Source organism: Condylura cristata, unplaced genomic scaffold (assembly GCF_000260355.1).
Source record: "Condylura cristata isolate star-nosed mole 26May11 unplaced genomic scaffold, ConCri1.0 scaffold00022, whole genome shotgun sequence".
Lineage (NCBI taxonomy): Eukaryota > Metazoa > Chordata > Mammalia > Eulipotyphla > Talpidae > Condylura > Condylura cristata.
Genome location: NW_004567123.1, coordinates 13,680,911 through 13,699,474, shown reverse-complemented (window position 1 = coordinate 13,699,474; position 18,564 = coordinate 13,680,911). Strand labels below are relative to the sequence as shown.

Below are 18,564 nucleotides of genomic sequence, written 5' to 3'. Positions count from 1 at the left end.
ACACACACACACACACACACACACGTTCATATATACTACCCAAATTCCCTCAGCTTTCAATTGGGATAGATCTGAGAATTTTTTCCCTTTGCAGGACTGAGTCCTGTTGTCAACAGTTACCTGTTTAAATATTTCCTGTTTTGATCTCCCTTACCTTTCTGCCTTACATCCCTACTCACTGGTCATTGCTCCCTGCAATCATTTTCCCATGTAAATTACTTGTACTTCAAACTTTAGGGTGTGACACTGAAGATATCTACTGTAATATTCCAATAATTGATTACTGAATTATTGGAATATTATCCTAATTATTAAAATTTTCTTTCTTTTTTCTTCCCCGTGCCAACCCTTCATTTCCGCCACCTTCAAATGTTTTATAATCCCACCTATTAGGTGATGTTCTTTGAAATAATGTATAAGGAATAATGTATGAAATAAGGCAGTCAGTAGATAGAATACAGCACTTGAATCTTAATAGTTCTTGTGGGTGGTGACATTAAGGAGGAAGAAACTGTTGGATTCTGAGATAGAAGATGGCTATAAAGATAGATGAAAGATTATACAAGCATCTCTTAAAATGTTATTTATTTACTTAGAGATTTATTTATTTATGCCTACAGAACTGGAGTACAGACCAGAGGTAAGGGGGTGGGGGAGAGGGAAGGGTGAGAAGATTCACAAGAGACAGAATGGGAAAAAGAACGGGCAGATTGACAAAATACACAGCCAAGGGGAGCAGTGGGCAAGATAGGAGTGGTCTGCTGCATCATGTGGGTCACTTCCCTCCTGCCCCCCGGCCAAGGATTGAACTTGTGCTAAAGAGGCTGTGGCTAGCTTTGTAGCACTGTGCCATAATCCATTGTGCCAACAGGGAGGGTCCTAAATCATTATGTTAAAAGATTTAGATTATCAGACATTAAGTAGAAAATTACTTCTGCAGAGTATTTCTCAGGAAGCCAAAGAACCTGAACATTTACTTTCCAAAGTTTGTATAAAAAATGACAGGTGAAGAAATATATTTGCAAAAGCATCCTCTGATTTCTCCTTCACTTGGAAGAGTGGCAGCCTACTTGGTCTGTCAGAAGAAGGGAAGTAGCTGTTACTAAGCAGACACACGTTGGATTGTTTGGGGCTGGACCACATGTCAAGGTTTGATAGACTTGACATAAAAAGCAAAAATACACCTCATGTTGTGCTAGAATTGAAAAGAAGGGATCGTGTTCGTTAGAGAGACTGGGCTTTTCAAAAAAGCCGCCTGCTGTAGTGAGAGCTCCAGCCTGCAGGTTCAAAGGGATTTCGGATCAAATCCAGTTCATTGATTGCTTTGGAAACACAGTGCCAAGTGGGAGTCACAGCCAGAATGAAGTTGGTTATACATACACTTGACATTGACCACTCTTTTAATTTCTAAATGTTTTAGATCCTTTCTAATATATTGCCATGGATACTATGTGAAGTCTTTATAGGAACATTTATGTACAAAGTACATGATGTTCTAGTTATCAATTGCTAGGGAACATACTACCTCAAAATTAGTGGCATAAAACAACAATATCGTTTGTTGTTGTTGTCTGTCATGAGTCCTCCAGGGTCTCCTAGTCCAGTGACGCAGTGATCTTTCAGATCACTCAGAGGGTGAACCTGCAGTCATCTGAAATACTTCCTTTCCCACTCATATACTTGTTGTTGGGCTGGGAAGATAAAACTGCTGGGGTTTGGAACAGCTGAGGTTCCTAGTGTTCGATCTCTTTTCTAGCTACTCTCTTCACGTGCTGTCTCCAGCTGGCTGGGTTCAGGTTAAGTGGACTTCTCCCCTGGTGAATCAATGCTCCAAAGAGGTAAGAGAGAATACCAGGCAACTTTCTGTTGCCCTCATCAACCCAGGTTTCTGTAAGTTAGAAGCCAGTTACTAAGGAAATTCATGTTTAAGAAAGGGACAGACTCCATTGTTGATGGAAATATTATCCAGGAATTTGCAGCTGTGAGTCTGCTATGAACCTAGCTGTGAATAGTACTGCTATGTATAAGGTTTTACAATCATAAACAAACTTACTCTAAGCCTTTCAAGAACTCGTCAGAAACACTAACGAGGGTATATGTGTGTGTGTGTGTGTGTGTATAAAAGCAAAATTCATATATAAGGATTAATTTCCTCACCTTTGCAGAAATACTTCATTAAACTTCACTGAAAGGCATGCATTCAGTTTTGATATTCTGTACAAGTGTTAAGTAATATTTAACTCCCAAACTCCTAATCCATTCCAAAGAAAATAGAAACACTAGCTTTCTATAAAAGTACAAAATGGGTTGATCACAGCAAACAATAATTACCTGATTTTTTTTTTTTGTAATATAGATGAGTTATATATCCTAAATATCAAGACACACGTTTGTGGACTGAACAGACTTCACATAGAATTACTGGGCAAACCCGCCACTAATAGGTCTTCTGTCCAGGTTGGGTTTTCCTGAGGTAGGAATGTTGAAAGAATTAGAGTATTTACTTCCTCTCATTTTTTTCCCCATGAAGTATAATCCATGCTCAGAGACATAACTCACTGGCTTTCAGTGTTATCTTCATGTCGCAAATTTGTAAATTAAATGTCAGTGATTGGGCATGGGGGTGTTTATTTGTTAGGGACTTTTTCCTGATTATTATGTTACTCTCTTGATATGCAGATGGACATAGGATGCCAGGAGCAGGAGAGGCTGCCCTGCCCCTATCCCTCAAACCTTGCACTGTGCCCTCCCTTGTATTAGGGTGTGCCTGAATGTTGCTCTTTTTATTTTTTTCTGGAATCCCTGAAAGCTGCTTTAGCAGAATGTGTGGCAACCAGAATGTTTATAACCATGGGACAGTCATGAAAAAGTGACTTAGTGAGTTGGTGTGTAACTGCCTCTGCACCCCCTGCCTTACACACGATGACTCTAACATGCACTCTACTTTGGCTCACAGAGCTCTTTGTAGCTTTCCCAAGGGACTGAAGAGCTACCTGTTTTGCTATCCCACTTCCTGGGGCCTGCTTTTCCCCACTGATTCTCACATCTCCACTACTGTATCAGGAATTTCTCAGGTCACCCTCACAAATAAAGGGAAAAAAAAAAAAACTATCTTCAGATCTTCACCAAAATTGCTGCTTGGTGGGAGACCCAAACTAAGATATTGCAGCTGGGATGCTGAGTATTTGCCATGTGTTCCTGTGGACATTCTAATTGTGAGGGACTTCTGAATTTGTTAAAAGAATACACATATTCAAGTGGTTATACTATTAGATATAAAACAGAAAAGACAAATGCCTTTGGTTACTTTTCTTATGATACTTTGCTATTATATTAAGTTTTCTTTCTGTAACAATCGAGATAATTAGAAAATACTGTTCACAGGAGCAGAAATCGTGCTAGGTAACGGGTGGGGCTGAAAAGAAAGGACATATGAGATATTCTCTGTAATTAGTGACATAAAACTAATTTTCATGGTTAGATAAATTGGGTATTTTGAACAGCGGTGTTTTAGATTTCAAGTTCTGGATCTTCAAAGGAAAAACACATTCTGAGCTAAGATTGTAGCAATTATAACATTTTTCTGGAATCTTCTCTGGTAAACCCTTGGATTAGGGTCATTTGAATGTTTCATGATGTTTTGTTTTCATTGGAAGTTTTTAAATAACTTAATAAACAATGTTTGCCTATTACATTCATACTATCTGAAGATGGCCAACTATGATGTTAATCCACCTTTCTGTTCAGAGATTTTATTTAGCATCTACAGAATCAGGGAATAATTTGAAAACAACAACACATAGTGACCTTCACTATGCTTCACTATGTGCCAGGCACCGGTCTGCAAAATTTATCATGTCTTAACTCATTTAATCACCAGAGTCACACATTTAATAATTTCACTCATTTTAGAAACATGGCTCTGGAAGATAAGATGCCTAAGGTCATGTGTATATGATTTTGTAGTGCCAGAATTCGAACTCTGTGTTTAACATGTGTGGCACTCTATCTAATGGAATTAGATATCCTCCAGGAATTCCCCATTAATTGGGAAGCAGAGTGGGTAATCCAATAGCTAGGAGATGGACTGGTAATACTTGAATTTTAAGAAACTGCTAGAGGAGTCTCCCTGGTGCTAGTCTTAGTTCTGTGAAGCTCTCTGCAGCCACTGCAGCATGAGTTCGATCCTTGCCCGGGCAGCTGACCACATGGCGAGGCAGACCTCTCCTGTCTCATGTGCTGCTCCCCTCAGCAGTGTACTTCATCAGTCGGCCTGTTCGGCTCCCCACTCTGTCTCTGGTGAATCCTCTCACTTCCTGCACCTCTGCCCTGTACCCTAGTTCTTGTATGTATAAATAAATCTTTAACTACAACAACAACAAAAAGTGTTAGAAAGCAGAGTATGAAAGGATTGACTTTGCCTGGGGGTTGGGAAGCTTCACAGAGCATAGCACCCTTGACTGAATTGGAATGGACATCACTACTGGAAAAGCTGTTGTTTTCAGGGAACAAAATATTTTAGAATATTTGAAAATCTGTACAGAGCTACAAGTACTTCCACCCACTTTCTAATCTAGTTAAATAAATTAAAAGTTTACTCTTTTAAAAGAGGTTTACGCATCAGAATTGTCTATGTAAATATTTTGCTCTCTGTTAAGGGTTCTTACTTAGAAGTGTAAATATCTGCTGACGTATTTGCATGGGTCTCTTTAACTTCAGAGAGAGCCCTAACCTATTTCCTTCCAACTCTTAATACTAATTATTAATACTCTGGGAAATTATGAAGTGATATACTAACCTCAATCAAGGTGATTGTGAATATAAAGTAAACTAACGTGGTTTAATTTTTTGTTGCTAGTTCTTTGTCTGAGGTGTGTTTACTCATGCCCTGAGTCTAAGATTCTGGAACTAAAGGTTTTGCATTCCAGCCTAGTTCCTGCAGTATTGCAGAAGTATGCCAAAGGCCTAAATGTAGACAATTTTCAATTGTTTGAAAACTTTCTAGGAATGATAGGTTATGATTTTTGTTGGCATACGTTTTAACCAGTCTTCAAAATGACATTTATTTCTCATGACTCACAATTTGTTCTTGGTGTAGATTATCTAGTTTTTCAGGTTTGCTGGTAAATTAACTTCCGCTATTAACTCATGAAATTCTGAAGCCACAAAGTACCTATTACTAATAATATATTCTGTCCAGATAACCTCCAGTATCTTTTACTTACAAAGATACAGTATCTTTTACTTCCTACAAATCAGAGCCATGTTGTATCCTATTTTACTTGTATGGTTGTCCAAAAGTTTTTTCAAAAGTGTGCCTGGTTATCAAGATTATAACAGAAGGCAATTATTTGCTACAATCTTAACATGACTTCTTTCTTAGCGCCTAAACTGCAAATCTAAGCAGGATGTAGTGTTGATTTCATTCTAGATAAGGTCTGAACCATTGGACATTTTAAGGAGATGTTACTCCAGTGGTTGTCTAAGTACCAGCTTTTAATTTTTTTTTGTTCCATCAGTGCTGGAGTATTCATATGGTTGGACATGGGTCAGAGTACCATAAACTTCTTCCTACTGTGAAAAGGAAGAAGAATGTGGAGTGTAAACAGTCTCTTTTTAAAGGCTTGATGCACAACATTAACATTTCATCAATGCTCACATTCTGTTAGCCAGAACTGAGAATCAGGTGACTACATTTAACTGCAAGGGAGGATAGCAAAAGTAATCTCTAGCTCAGTGGCAAAGAGACCACTCAAAAAATAGAAGCTGCTCTTACCAAACAGAAGACATACTTGGTGTTAACAGTTAGCAATTTCTGCCATGAAAGACCTCCTAATCGTAGTTCAGTTTGGTGGCTTTCAAAGTCTTCCTAGTTTTACTTAAAGCACAATTTTGTATTCTATTTATTATTTACTTAAAGCACAATTTTTGTACTTAAAGCACAATTTTGTATTCTATTTATTATTTAACTAGTGGTTTACTTAGACACCCAGCCATTTTCCTGAAGCTTTGGCTAGAACATTGTTTCACACATTGTTGAAAATTATATTGTCTGCTTAATAGTAATCATAGAAAACCAATTATCTTTTAATTCATTTCATCAACCACAAGTATATATAATATACAGATTAGTTCTACATTTGTACTAATACAGTTTTACATAGACATATGTAGTAAGATGTAAACCTATACATACACACACATATACACATGAAAACATGAGTGGGCTAATTTTTCTTGTATAGTTATCAAACCACCTTCCTCTGATTTCTCTTGGTAAACTCTTTTGTCACATCTTAAATTTGAATTCTGCTACTTCTTCAGACAATTCAAAATGGAAAGAGGAGGCAGAAGCAGAAGTTGCTGTTGTCTATAACCAGTCCCCTTGCTGGATTTTCTAATCTTAATTTCTTTTAAAGATTTATTTATTTATACCTACAGAACTGGGGTACAGGCCAGAGGTGCAGGGGCGGTGAGAGGATTCACTGGAGACAGAGTGGGAACAGAACAGGCAGACTGACGAAGTACACTGCTGAGGGGAGCAGAGGGCGAGACAAGGAGAGGTGTACTGTGCCATGTGGGACACCTCTAGGGCTGGGGATCAAGCTCACACTGAAGCAGCTGTGACTTGCTTGCAGTGCTGTGCTTTAACCTTCTGCACCACCAGGGAAGGCTGCTAATCTTAATTTTTAAGACCATTACCATTGCCTTTCTGATTGCCTGAAAGGAAGATGAACCATAAACATAATGTTATTTTATGTTTCAGGAATTTCTAGTCAGTGGACACTGTCCTGGGTGTAAGAGCAAGGGAAAGATGCCAGGATGTCTTGGTGCAACCCAGTTTTTCAAAATCCAGTATCAAATGCAAGACTCAAGGGATGAGCCTGATTCACCTATTACTGAATTGAATAGTGTTGGTGGGTCTCAAATAACAAAATTTAATTCTACCTTCCTGTACTCAGATCCAATATTTCATAATAGGAAAAGTTTGGGGAAAGGGATTTCCTTATATCTCCACTCACTCCAGCCTCTTTCTGGTGTGACTTCTAAAACGTTCCCTTGATTTTTCTACCAGATGTGGTTGGAAATGATTGAAAGTACCACAGACAGCACTGCCAGGTCTTTTAGTACAGTGAGCATGTTGTCCTGTTAGCCTAAAATAAAACTTGTTTTTCTCCATTACATTTGCAGCCATTATGCCCTCTTCACCCCTGCATGCAGCCCACCAGAAGTCTCTTTCTACTGCAAGAAATGACAGATTCCTCTCCAAAGCTACCTTAGTTTGTCCCACATGCAATGATAATGCTGCCAATGGCAAGGACATCTTCTCTGCCAGTAGAACCCACATCCAGATTTACCACAAAATTGTTCTGCATTCGTCCTTTATTGACATTACATTTGATTTGGACTCTATTTCCCTTATTGAGTTTGTTCCAGAGGCCACCTTTGCCTCGTAGCTACACCAAATTTCTTCCTATTTAGGGTGAGATCTCTTTACTGCTGGATTGGCTCACCACAGTGCTATTTCATGAGAACCCCACATTATGAATTTTGTGAAGTCTCTCGCACAGCAGAAATGGGCATTAAAATAAGCATTACTTGTTTGTTTGTAAAGGAACTGTGTTTCAGGTTTCCCTCTTATCATTAGATGCTAACATGTTTTACACTTGAAAAAAGGAAAATAGGTGACAAGTAAGTCTTCAGGAGCAAATTTTATTCCTGGGGCAGAAACCACTTAGTTAAGGACCCTGTCCTTTTTTTCTGCTTAAAAGTGTAAGATATAACTATAAGGCCTCAGGCTAAGTGCAAATGGTAATGAATCAACAATAATAACTATAATTTACTAATTCCTTGTCATGAGCTAGACCTTGTTTATAGTAATTTATATTAACTCAATCATTACAACAACTTTAGGTATTAAATATTACTCTCATTTTCTTTTTTAGATGGCACTGAAGCACAGAGAGGTTATGTAATTTGCATGAAGTCTCACAACTGTAACGCTAAAGCTAAGATCTAAATCCAAGGAGTCTGATTGCAGAGCATGCATGATTAGCCATTGTAATAAGGACATAGTTCTTCCAAGTGTTGCATTTAAATATTCAAGAAGTTTCATTTTATAACAATAGAAGAGCAATGCTGCATTGATAAAGATTGGTCCTTAGAAGTGGATCAAAAATGTGTTAGTTTTCACAATTGGGTTATCTGTCCCCTTTGACTGGTTCAGCAATATCCGAGCAGTGCTAATGTCTCCTGTGCAGTGGCCAGCTCTTGGTTGTATAATTTTGATGAAAGAATGTCTCTTTATGAAGTGTTCTTATTTCTGTAGAAGAGGCTAGTTCCAGATTTCTATTTTAATAGCATTCAAGGTTTCCTGCTAAGTCAGCAATGTGTTTTGCAGTCTACTTTGAGTACAAATTTGTTGGCACATAACGAATTCTGAAAGACTGCCTGAGCATTTTGAAACACTTGTTATTGGTTGAGTTGAAGGAATATACTCATCGCATCTTGGCCTTTTGCTATGTAATAAAGGATAGGAGTTAAATAGAGTGAACAATGAAGTAGAGAGGTAGGAATTATGAAGTATTCTTTTAAGGTATCATGTAGGGTTTCAGTGTATATTGCATGTTTAATATACATACATTGGATACTTCTGGAACATATCAGTTGATTCCGATGAAACAATCATTTTGTAGCTCAAAAAACAATAGACTCAGAGAAATTTCATCCATGCACATACACATAGCCACAGACATATCCAACAATATGTATGTTGCCCCTCAATAAAACAAATAAAATTCAAAATTACCTTGTGGGATGCAACTGAACCTGAGAATATTTCCTTAGTATTATATCAGATGTAGGATGATTTCCAGAGAGAAGACCTGCTGTTGAAAAATTGTATCTGCCATCATATCCTCAAGGCAAAATTTTTACCCTGAAAATATGAGACTCAATTCATGTAAATTTTCTACATCTTAAAATCAGAAGCAGCATGGTACCCAAAGCTGGCATTTTGAGACTTTATTTCACACTTATCTGCTGACAGTAAAGTCTCTACTCTTGGCAGCCTGATGCTTTCTGGCTTTGTGTTTGGGGGCATATCTGTTCTATAGTTATATGAGTGATTTTTCATGTCTCATCTTTTGGACAGAAAATACTGAGATGTGATATCCATGCCTCCCTCATACCATTACATCTTTTCTTGTTATATACTGAATTGAAAGAGAGAATTTGGAAAGTTTTAATTTAAACAAAGAGCTTGCTCATGGACTGGACTGAAGTGGCCATGCTTTTTTTTTTTTTTAATTTTTATTTTCTGTCTTTCTTTTTTTATTTTTATTTTCTTTCTTTCTTCTTTTTTTTTTAAATTAAAGAACTAAGGTCAAGTGCTTACAAAAGGTTGGATTCACTTTAAGTTTTGGGAGAACCTCTCTTAAACCAGAAGTATTTTTGTATGGGTAAAATCAACCGCTTCCACAAAGGTACTCTAAATTTTTGTGTTTTCTTTATATGGCTTAATAGCCCTTATTCTGTGGAAATATGGAATACAAAGTAATAAAGATAGGAAAGCAACACAGATAAGGGCAATTTGCCCAATAAAAAACAGGCATGGGGTTTGAGATTCATGTCTCCTATTTAACCACTGACCTTGTTAGACCTCTGTCTCCTTGTCTATAAAATCAAATGATTCAAAATCAAGAACCAGATTGTAAGTTTAGGTGTTGGGCTTCTGCTCTTGGCACTAGAGTTTCTGGCACTGAATTGGCAGGAGAACACATAGCATTTGACCTTGCTTCCATCTTTCATAATACTCTGTGCTGCCCTTGGTATTTAAATGAACGTGATTCCATGACTTACTGGTGATTGGACTGGTACTCTAGGCTGCTATCCAGCAGTGGGAATGAATTTATGCTGAATCATTGGCACTTGTTTTCCTAGATACTCCTTTTGACTGTAGAAATGAGTAAATGTGCCAAAGTCAATGAGAGTTTATTCTTTGTAAACAGGTTAATGTGACAAAAACCTCAGTAGAACCCCAACAGATAAAACTTAAGTGTAATGTTTATGGTAGAACCAAAGTCATATTTTCTGCATGATCTCCAGAAGGAAATCCATTTGTTAAGATCACCTACATTAGATTGTAACATGAATAGGGAATTATGTGGTAATGAATTAAAGGTACTGAGATGTTGAGGACTATCTGTGACAGCAGTTTGAGCTACTGAGCTTGACTGAAAACATAATACGGAGGTGGTGCTGCTTTGATCTAGGTCCAGAATAAAGAACAGTGTGTTATGTTATTGTCCAGCCTTAAGTGTTATGTTATATACTTTAATAAAGAAAAGATTTATTTCATGGCTTCAGGGTAGTGTTTCTCAAAAGGAAGTGATTTTGCCCCTACTACTCTTTTGAGGGGGCTGTGTGGCGATTCTAGAGATATTTTTGTTGTCCTCATTTGATGAAGGTGAGCTATTGGCACCTAACAAGTACTGTTCAACATCCTACAATGTGCAGGCAACCCATTTACAACAATTAAAGTCACTTGGCGCGAAATGTAGCACTGAGATTGAGAAACTGCTTTAGAAACATATTTAGAACCAGATTGCAGAGATAAACATTGTAATAGTGCTGTGGTGACCAGAGTTGAGCTGGTAGAGGTACTGTCAGTCCCTGCTCTGTTATGGTCCTGTTGACTCAGTTCATCTCTTGGGGCATATGCCCTTGATAAGACTATTTCATCCTCAAGTAGCGTGTCACGTGGTGAAATAAACACTAGGCGGACTAGAGAACTTTGACTTTAAACCTAGGTCTTTTTGCCAATAACTATGATCTTAGGCAAGTTAATAAATAGGATTTACTTCATCTGTGTATGGGAATAATATCTCCCTTATAGGCCTATAAGCACTAAATGACCTGATACATATTAAAATATTTGTTATATTTATTATAAAACAATTATAATAAATATTTATTATAATGTGTTATAATATTTGTTATAATATGATAACAGTCAAAATAGATATTAATTTTCTGCCCAGTGCTTTGTAAATGTTACGAAAATAACTTATTCATAAGATGTGACATCATATAAGGTTATACACCAGAAATAATTTACTGAGTGGCATAAAAGTACTGATCCATATATTTATATATTGTTATTTGTTGAAATGTTCAATATTAATTCCTAAAGTTCCAGTTTTAATTCTGGTTCATTCTTGACAAAGTGACTGAGGGAGATGTTATAATTTGATAAGGTCTACGTTCATTCTTCTGTTGCCACTCTGGTTCTATGTAGTCTTTTTGTTTGCATATTTCTCTTTCGCATCCTAAGTTACTTTAGGTCCTATACCTACCTCCATTCCAGGTATCCTCATTCATGGTTCCTTGTCCTTGTATCAAAGTTGATAAGCCACTGCAGAACTAGCTCACATCCTCTTTGCAGCAGCTCAAAGTTAAGGTATTGAGTTACAGAGTCTTCATCAACTTTCCTTTAACCATGACTATTTTTGTATCAAATAGTGTCAGCACAGATTAATGCAATGCTAAGCCTTAATGAATGGGGTCTACTCAGCAATGCTTACATGATAAATGTCTTTTCTTGTTGCCTCAGCAATGTTTGCTTTGCTCCACTGCTGCTGTGTGATATATTTCCAAAATAGCCCTGGAAGTTGACAGAAAAAAAAGCATCTTTTAAATCTAATGTTTTTATATATAGTGTGTTTAGGATAGATGAGAGGCAGCAGGTGGAGAGTTAGAGTTGCACAAATAGGACAAACACAGGGTGTTTGCATACTCCGTGTGCTGAAGGTGACCAACAAGGGTCATAAATTGACCAGGTCTTACCTAGCTATCCCAGGAATAGGCCCATCATAACCCATGACAGGCTAACTTGTTGGGGAATTCTGTTCTAAACTGAATCATAAAAAATGACACCTTTTAATATGAAGTTCTACCTACCTTTTTCTAACTCCCAGCCTCCCAAATATTTCCCATGAAACTTTTGCCCGAACTTATACTTTCAGGGTTATTATAGCAATCGTCACTTACTGTAGAAGCTCAACTCCTAGCTCATGGTTGTCCCTGTTGGCCACACTTGAGTGTCTGTGAATGCGCATGAGCTAATCTTCCCATCCATGCTTGTTCTCTCCTGTTTTGGGAGCTGCTGCTGCAATTCCCTGTCTTGTCTTCCTTCAACCATTATATATTTGATAGCTACTCCCTTTTGCTTCAGAAAGAAATACTGAGTTCACTGCAATTAATACCATTAAAGGGTTCCTCCTAGCATCTCCACTACATTTGGATCACAGAAGGAAAGCATTATAATAATTTATGTGACTTAATACCTAATGTCTTCTCTGACTTTTAAAATGACATTTTAAAATTAAGAAGTCATTAGTCAAGAAGAAAGCAGTTCTGGAGATCAACTGATTGCTTGTAATTGTGCTGGTTAGGGAGAAGTGGGTTCTGGCACTGCTTCTAAGAGAACTGTTGATAGAGTGAACCAGTAGGGCGGAGTAATGGTGGGAGAAGAGCAGGAGTCAGCGTGAACATTTGTGACCGTTAGCCTGGAAAATGAAGTCCAAAGGAAGCCAGAGAGGTAGTTTCAGCTCTCAGTAAAAATGTCCTGGCTGACAGAGCTAAGACTAAAGGGTCAAAAAAAAAAATATTCAGGTATGAAATTCAAACAGCACATTTAAAAATTGCTCAATTGTGTCATCAACAGGCTGTTATCTCTCCAGAAGTGCAGAAGTGTTCCCATGTAAACCTAAATCATTACATATGGAAATATTTTATAACATGCATATACAAAATGATCATGGTCTGTAACTTTTTTTTTTTAAATGGGGAAACAAATTTGGACAAATTTTTAGAATAAGACGTGCTAAGAATTGAGAATCTCTAGTAGTGGGACAGCTGTCTCATAAGGAGAGAGCTTGCCATGAGTACCAGTAATTAAAATAGTATAGGCCAACATGGATCCAAAATTAAAATATATGCAAATCCCCTGGCAGTCTGCTAAAATGCAGATTCTGATGCTATCGATACAGGAGTGGGGTGTGAGATACAGCATTTCTAACAAGCTACCAGAGATGTTAGTCCCAGAACCACAAATTAAAAAGAAGTAGCCTGGGCCCTCCCTGGTGGTACAGTAAGTTAAAGCACAACACTAAGAAGCTAAAGCCACTTCAGCATGAGTTCGATCCTTGCCCTGGAGGTGATCCACATGGTGCAGCAGACTTCTCCTGACCTGCCCTCTGCTCCCCTCAGCAGTTTACTTCATCAGTAGTCCTACTCTGCTCCCCACTCTGTCTCTGGTTGATCCTCTCACCACCCCTGAACCTCTGACCTGTACCCCAACTCTGTATGCATAAATCAGTAAATCTTTAAAAAAAAAGTCACAGTGGCCTAACTGAATATTTTTCAGGATACTTGTTTGGAGTAAAATAAATCTCATTTTCTGTAAAACTTGGAAGGTTTTATGTTACCTTGATCACACATACAACTATGAAAAAAAAAAGTTGATTTTATATATAGTTGTTTACATTTACTAGCTCATCATTACCCATCAGTTCTTTGTCTCTTTTTCTCTAGTACAGTGTGCTACACAGTGATGATGGCTATAAATATTAGCTTAACTTTAAAGCAAACATTATAGTCCTTAACTTCTACTGACCCCATTTACCTTTACTTAGAAAAATGTGTATCTATAAATTGTAGGATCATTTCTATATGTGCATGTTAGTTCCCATATGGAAGTGCCATGTTTAAATGATGTCCTAAGTAATTCTAATGGAAAGAACTACAGTACAAATAATAATGATCAAAACCAATTCAGCACATTTACATACTTGGTATTGCTTTAAAGGTTTTATATATTTTAAATGATTTTTAAAAATCTAAAATACAGGCCTGTGAATGAAGCTCCAGTACCATCACACTTAGTGGGAAGAGAAAGGTGCACAGGAGCTTGAAGTAACTTTCCCAAGTTCACCTAGCTAAGTAGAAGACTAGGCATTTGAACCCAAGAAGTCGTCGGATTCCATAGTTGTCAATTTCAACTATTATAACCACATTGGGAGGAGAGTTCATTAAGGTGATGTGAATTTAAAAAACACACTGAAACTTAAAATATAAGTTTCATTTTATTATCACTGTGGTAACAGCTTTTTTTTTTTTCCTTTTCCTTTTTTTGAGGATGGTGATAGCTTGTCTTTTAAAACAAATATGCATTTCTTAGCCTTTGATAACACCCATGCTACATTTGGTAATTCTAACTTATGTGTGGAATTGCCTTAGACACGTGGAATTTGTTGGAATAACTGATTACATGAACTAAAACTTACATTTGTGTGTGTGAAATGCACAAGAGACACTGAATTCAAGTTATTTTATGACATTTGCAAAAATGAAAGGATGGCTAAGTCTCAATATGGTCTGAGGGATTTTTCTTTTTTCCTTTTTGTAAAATGACAGCTAATTCTGGAAGACTTCCATGTCATTCTTAAGAGAGAAGTTAACTCAGATATGCAATTTCTTGTTCAAAACTGCTCATTTCCTAGGTAAACTATGCTTATGACTTAGTACTTTCTCTATGATTTTTTTTCCTGTAAGAAATATTAATAAGAGAATAGCAATGAATAAGAATGAATTCCTGACATTCCAAACCACACAGTTGTCATAGTCAGGAGAACTGCTCATTTAGACCTATCGTGGCCATTACTGTGAGTTCCAGAAGAGAAGCATTGGTCACAAAGGAATTATGGCAGGATTCAATGCTCAAGGACTTGGGGAAGCCAGAAAGTCACACTAGTGGTGGGAAGTGGGAGGTGGAACAGGGCTAGTTGTTCTGGAGTCATTCGCAGTTACAAAAATTAGCAGGGGCTGTTTGTTTCTATTTCTTATAGTTATTAAATTTTTTAAATTAAATTTTTAAATTTTAATTCTGGGGCTACATGTTTGCTTTTTCATCTGTACTCATGTTCTATTCATCTTCCACCAAGCCACCTATGCCAATACACATTCTGCCTCCCTTTCACATCCCCTACTCCTTCCTCTGTTCCATATGGTAACCATTAAATTCTCTGAGTTCAAGATTTATTCTTCCTGTATGTTGTCTGTGTATTTTTTTTCTTTTTGGTTATTTATTTTTCCGTAGAGGAGGGAAACCATCTGATATTTATATTTCATTTTTGACTTAATTTCATGTAACATAATCATCTTGAGGCCCATCTGTTTTGTTCTCAAAGCCACTAGTTTGTCTTTTTCAAGGCTATGTAGCATTCCGTTGAGTATCTATTCCATGATTTCTTTATTCAGTCATTAGATTGATCCATGACTTGGCAATTATAGACAGTACTGTTATTTACATTTGTATACAAAAGTCAGTTTGAATTAGAATTCTCCTATTTTTAGTATTAGACATTTTGCTGACTCATACAGAATTTGCAATTTTATCTTACGAAACCTCAGTACTATTTTCTATGGAGATTGTAGCAAGTTGCATTCCTACCAACAGTGGATGTGAGTTTTTACAACCGCCTTGCCAAGGTTTAGAAAATAATTTTTCATGAATGAAAAAAATATAAAAGATAGGATTTTCACAATGAGAAGCATGGATTTATTCACAGAACTAACTACATTCAGTAGGAAAATTTAAGTACTGTCCTGTTTCTCTGTGGGAATATATCCTGCCAGAGGAACTCCATTATTATCATTGTTTTGTTACTGTTAATAACATGATGCCTTTTTTCAATGCCTTCTTGCAGGGAGAAAGCAATAAAGCCGTCCAGTAATGGATTATTGTTGAGTGGAAAAGGCAGCTCTAATGTGGGTTTTCTTTGTTGATCTTCTTTGTCTTGTATTGGCCAAGAGTCAATTAGCAGAGACAAGGATGATAAACTTAGAGTCATCAATGAGGAGGTTTTATGTACCCTGTTCTCAGAACAATGTCATTTTAAACTATATCTAATTTGTACAGTAATGGTTCTGTCTTGTGATAGGATTTTTATGTGGTAAACTGTATCTCACATATATCTCAAAATGATTTTTGACAAGTTTACACACCTGAGTAACCATAGATTAGCTCAAGATAGAGCATGATTATGGTCCAGGAAAGTTCTCTTTTGCCCTTCTAAGCAGTTCATCTCCCTGCTACTCTTGGGCACACACGTGGAGATGGAGAGACGATTTCTGTTCCGTTATCTCATTAAATTTGACCTAATCTCGTCCCTCATCTGAGTGGAACCCATGCCACCTTTCTGTGTATCTCTGTGTGCCTGCTGTTTTGGGGATTCATCCTGGCTGCTGCATCTTGTGTTGCCCTTTTTTTTTTTTTTTTTGCTGCCGTATGGGATTCCTTTGCTGTCTTTATCATAATTTGTCCATTTTCCAGTTGATGGACATTTTGGTTATTTCCATTTTTGAGCTTTTTACATGAATAGAGTTGCTGCATACAATCCAATACAGGTCTTTTGTGGACATCTGTTGACATTTCTCTTGGGTAATTACCGAGAAGTGGACTTATTGAGTCATAGGGTGGGTGTCTGCTTAACTTTATTAGAAACTCCCAAACAGTTTTCAGAAGTGTCTGTCACTTTTCTGTTCACCAGCAGTGTCTGAGATAATGACAGCGGTCCTGATCACAGTGATAAGTCTTCACCTGCTACTTATGTGGGCCCTTCCTCACTAACATATCACTGAACTGGGGACCTTAGGAGAGAGTAATGGTCTGGGAGTAGGAGGCAATAGTATCATAAAGTTGGAGCACTGGAGAGGTTATTCATACTCCCTTTGCCAACACAAAAAGCATATTTGCTCCCAGAACCACTCCTCAGACTCGCGATGGCTGCCAACCTTCCATTAAGCGTTACACCATCAGCAGACTGGCTGTGTTACAGATTTAATTCCGGCACTGGCTTTCAGCCCACCTGCACCTTGACCTCATCTCTGCTTGTTCTCTCTCCACACCCACATAGCATTTTTCCAGCTTAGAATCTCTATCCTTCTGTTTTTTGATTTCCTTCTGTTTGTTGGGCCTCTCATCATTGCAGTTTCATGATCCTGAGCTGTCTCTCTTATTAATCGTTATGTAACTTTGGCCAAGTTACTTATATCTCCAAACTTTTGTTCTCTCATCTGTAAAATGGGGATAAGAGTGTGGTGACTGCTCAGAAGCATAACACAGCTGGTGACACCTAAAAGCATCCTGCACAGGGTCCGACACCCAGAACATGTGCTCAGCAAACACAGACTGTTCTGTCTCCCCCACAGTCCCTCCCAAAGTGTTTTTACATCTAAGTGTCTCTCTACTCCGATGAGTCTCTCTAATGGATCATTCGGGTAAAAGACCCTCCTTGGATCTGCCCTCGAAATGCTTTTGCAGGTCCCTCCCCTTTCCAAGGATGAGCCCCAAGCTCACTCAGAGAAATAGCTAGGGTGAAGCAGGAACCATTTCTACTACAAACTTTAAAGTTGCTTCCAGTTTGATCATGAGACCTTTGGAGTTCAATCTATTCCACTATTCCCAGGGAAAGGACTACATTTTTAGCAGCCAATATTAAATATACATCTCCAGTATATACTTCCAAGAACTTTCCTGTCTTGTTACACTCTAGCTTTGATATGTTAAAGTAGCTCCCTTTTAGAAATAATTATTAGCACACACCAAGTACCCAAATATCACTATTCTGCAGGAGCTCTATGATCTCATGGCTGTTTGGGGTGCCTTTCCTTTTCACAACAGAGAGGACTTAGTGAGTCCTGGGAACAGAAAGGTCATTGTTTTGCTTTTAAACAGTGTCATCTAATAGCTGCTTACTATCTTTTAAAAGCTCTTCATCTTGCAGTCTTCATGTAGCACACAAACGAACCAGGCCGGCTTACCACATGCTTTCCTTGCTGTCTCTTGCCCCAGCATCATGCTTGGGTAGGCTAAATCTGCATCAGGATCCCTCCTTCCCACTGACCCACCCAAACCCTCCCCCAGCAAACACATTCTGCCGCTTCTCTTCCTCATACCTTAACTCACCTTACTTCAGTCTGCCTGTTCACCAACCTGAAATAACTATCACCTCCTCACTTCCTCATTTTGCTGCTCCCCTCCAGACCAGACCTCTTCAGAGTGGCCTCAACTCACAGTCTCTACTGTCTCTCCTCCATTCTCGCCTCATCCTAACTGCTGAAAAAGTTTCGATGATAGTTTCTCATTTCTTTTCTTCCTCGAAAGTCCTCCTTCTTGTAAGTTCTAGACTCCCACTATCTGCTGCTTTTTCTGACAGAATTCTCTTCTCTAGAGCCCCATGGCAGTACTATGTTCTTTATGGAGTAAATTCTCTTCTGATGGATCAAATTCTCTTCTCTTCATGGTTTAAATCCACTTTTCCCCAGGAAGAGAACTGAATTAGCCTACTTTCTGAGACCTCATCCCTGAGTTATTCTCACCAAAACAATTTCCTTTTCAACTATGCCTCACTTTTCTTCCTTTTTCTTAATTCCTGACTTTTCACCTATTTACGTGTATATTGACATTTCATGGGGTAGTTTGTAACTATCAATTTGTAC

General features: G+C 37.9%; 1 protein-coding gene across 2 annotated transcripts in view; it reads left to right on the top strand.

The window, feature by feature from the left end:
* Positions 1 to 18,564, top strand: part of PLCB1 (phospholipase C, beta 1 (phosphoinositide-specific)) — a 591,356-nt gene that overhangs the window by 156,500 nt on the left and 416,292 nt on the right. The window lies entirely within an intron of this gene.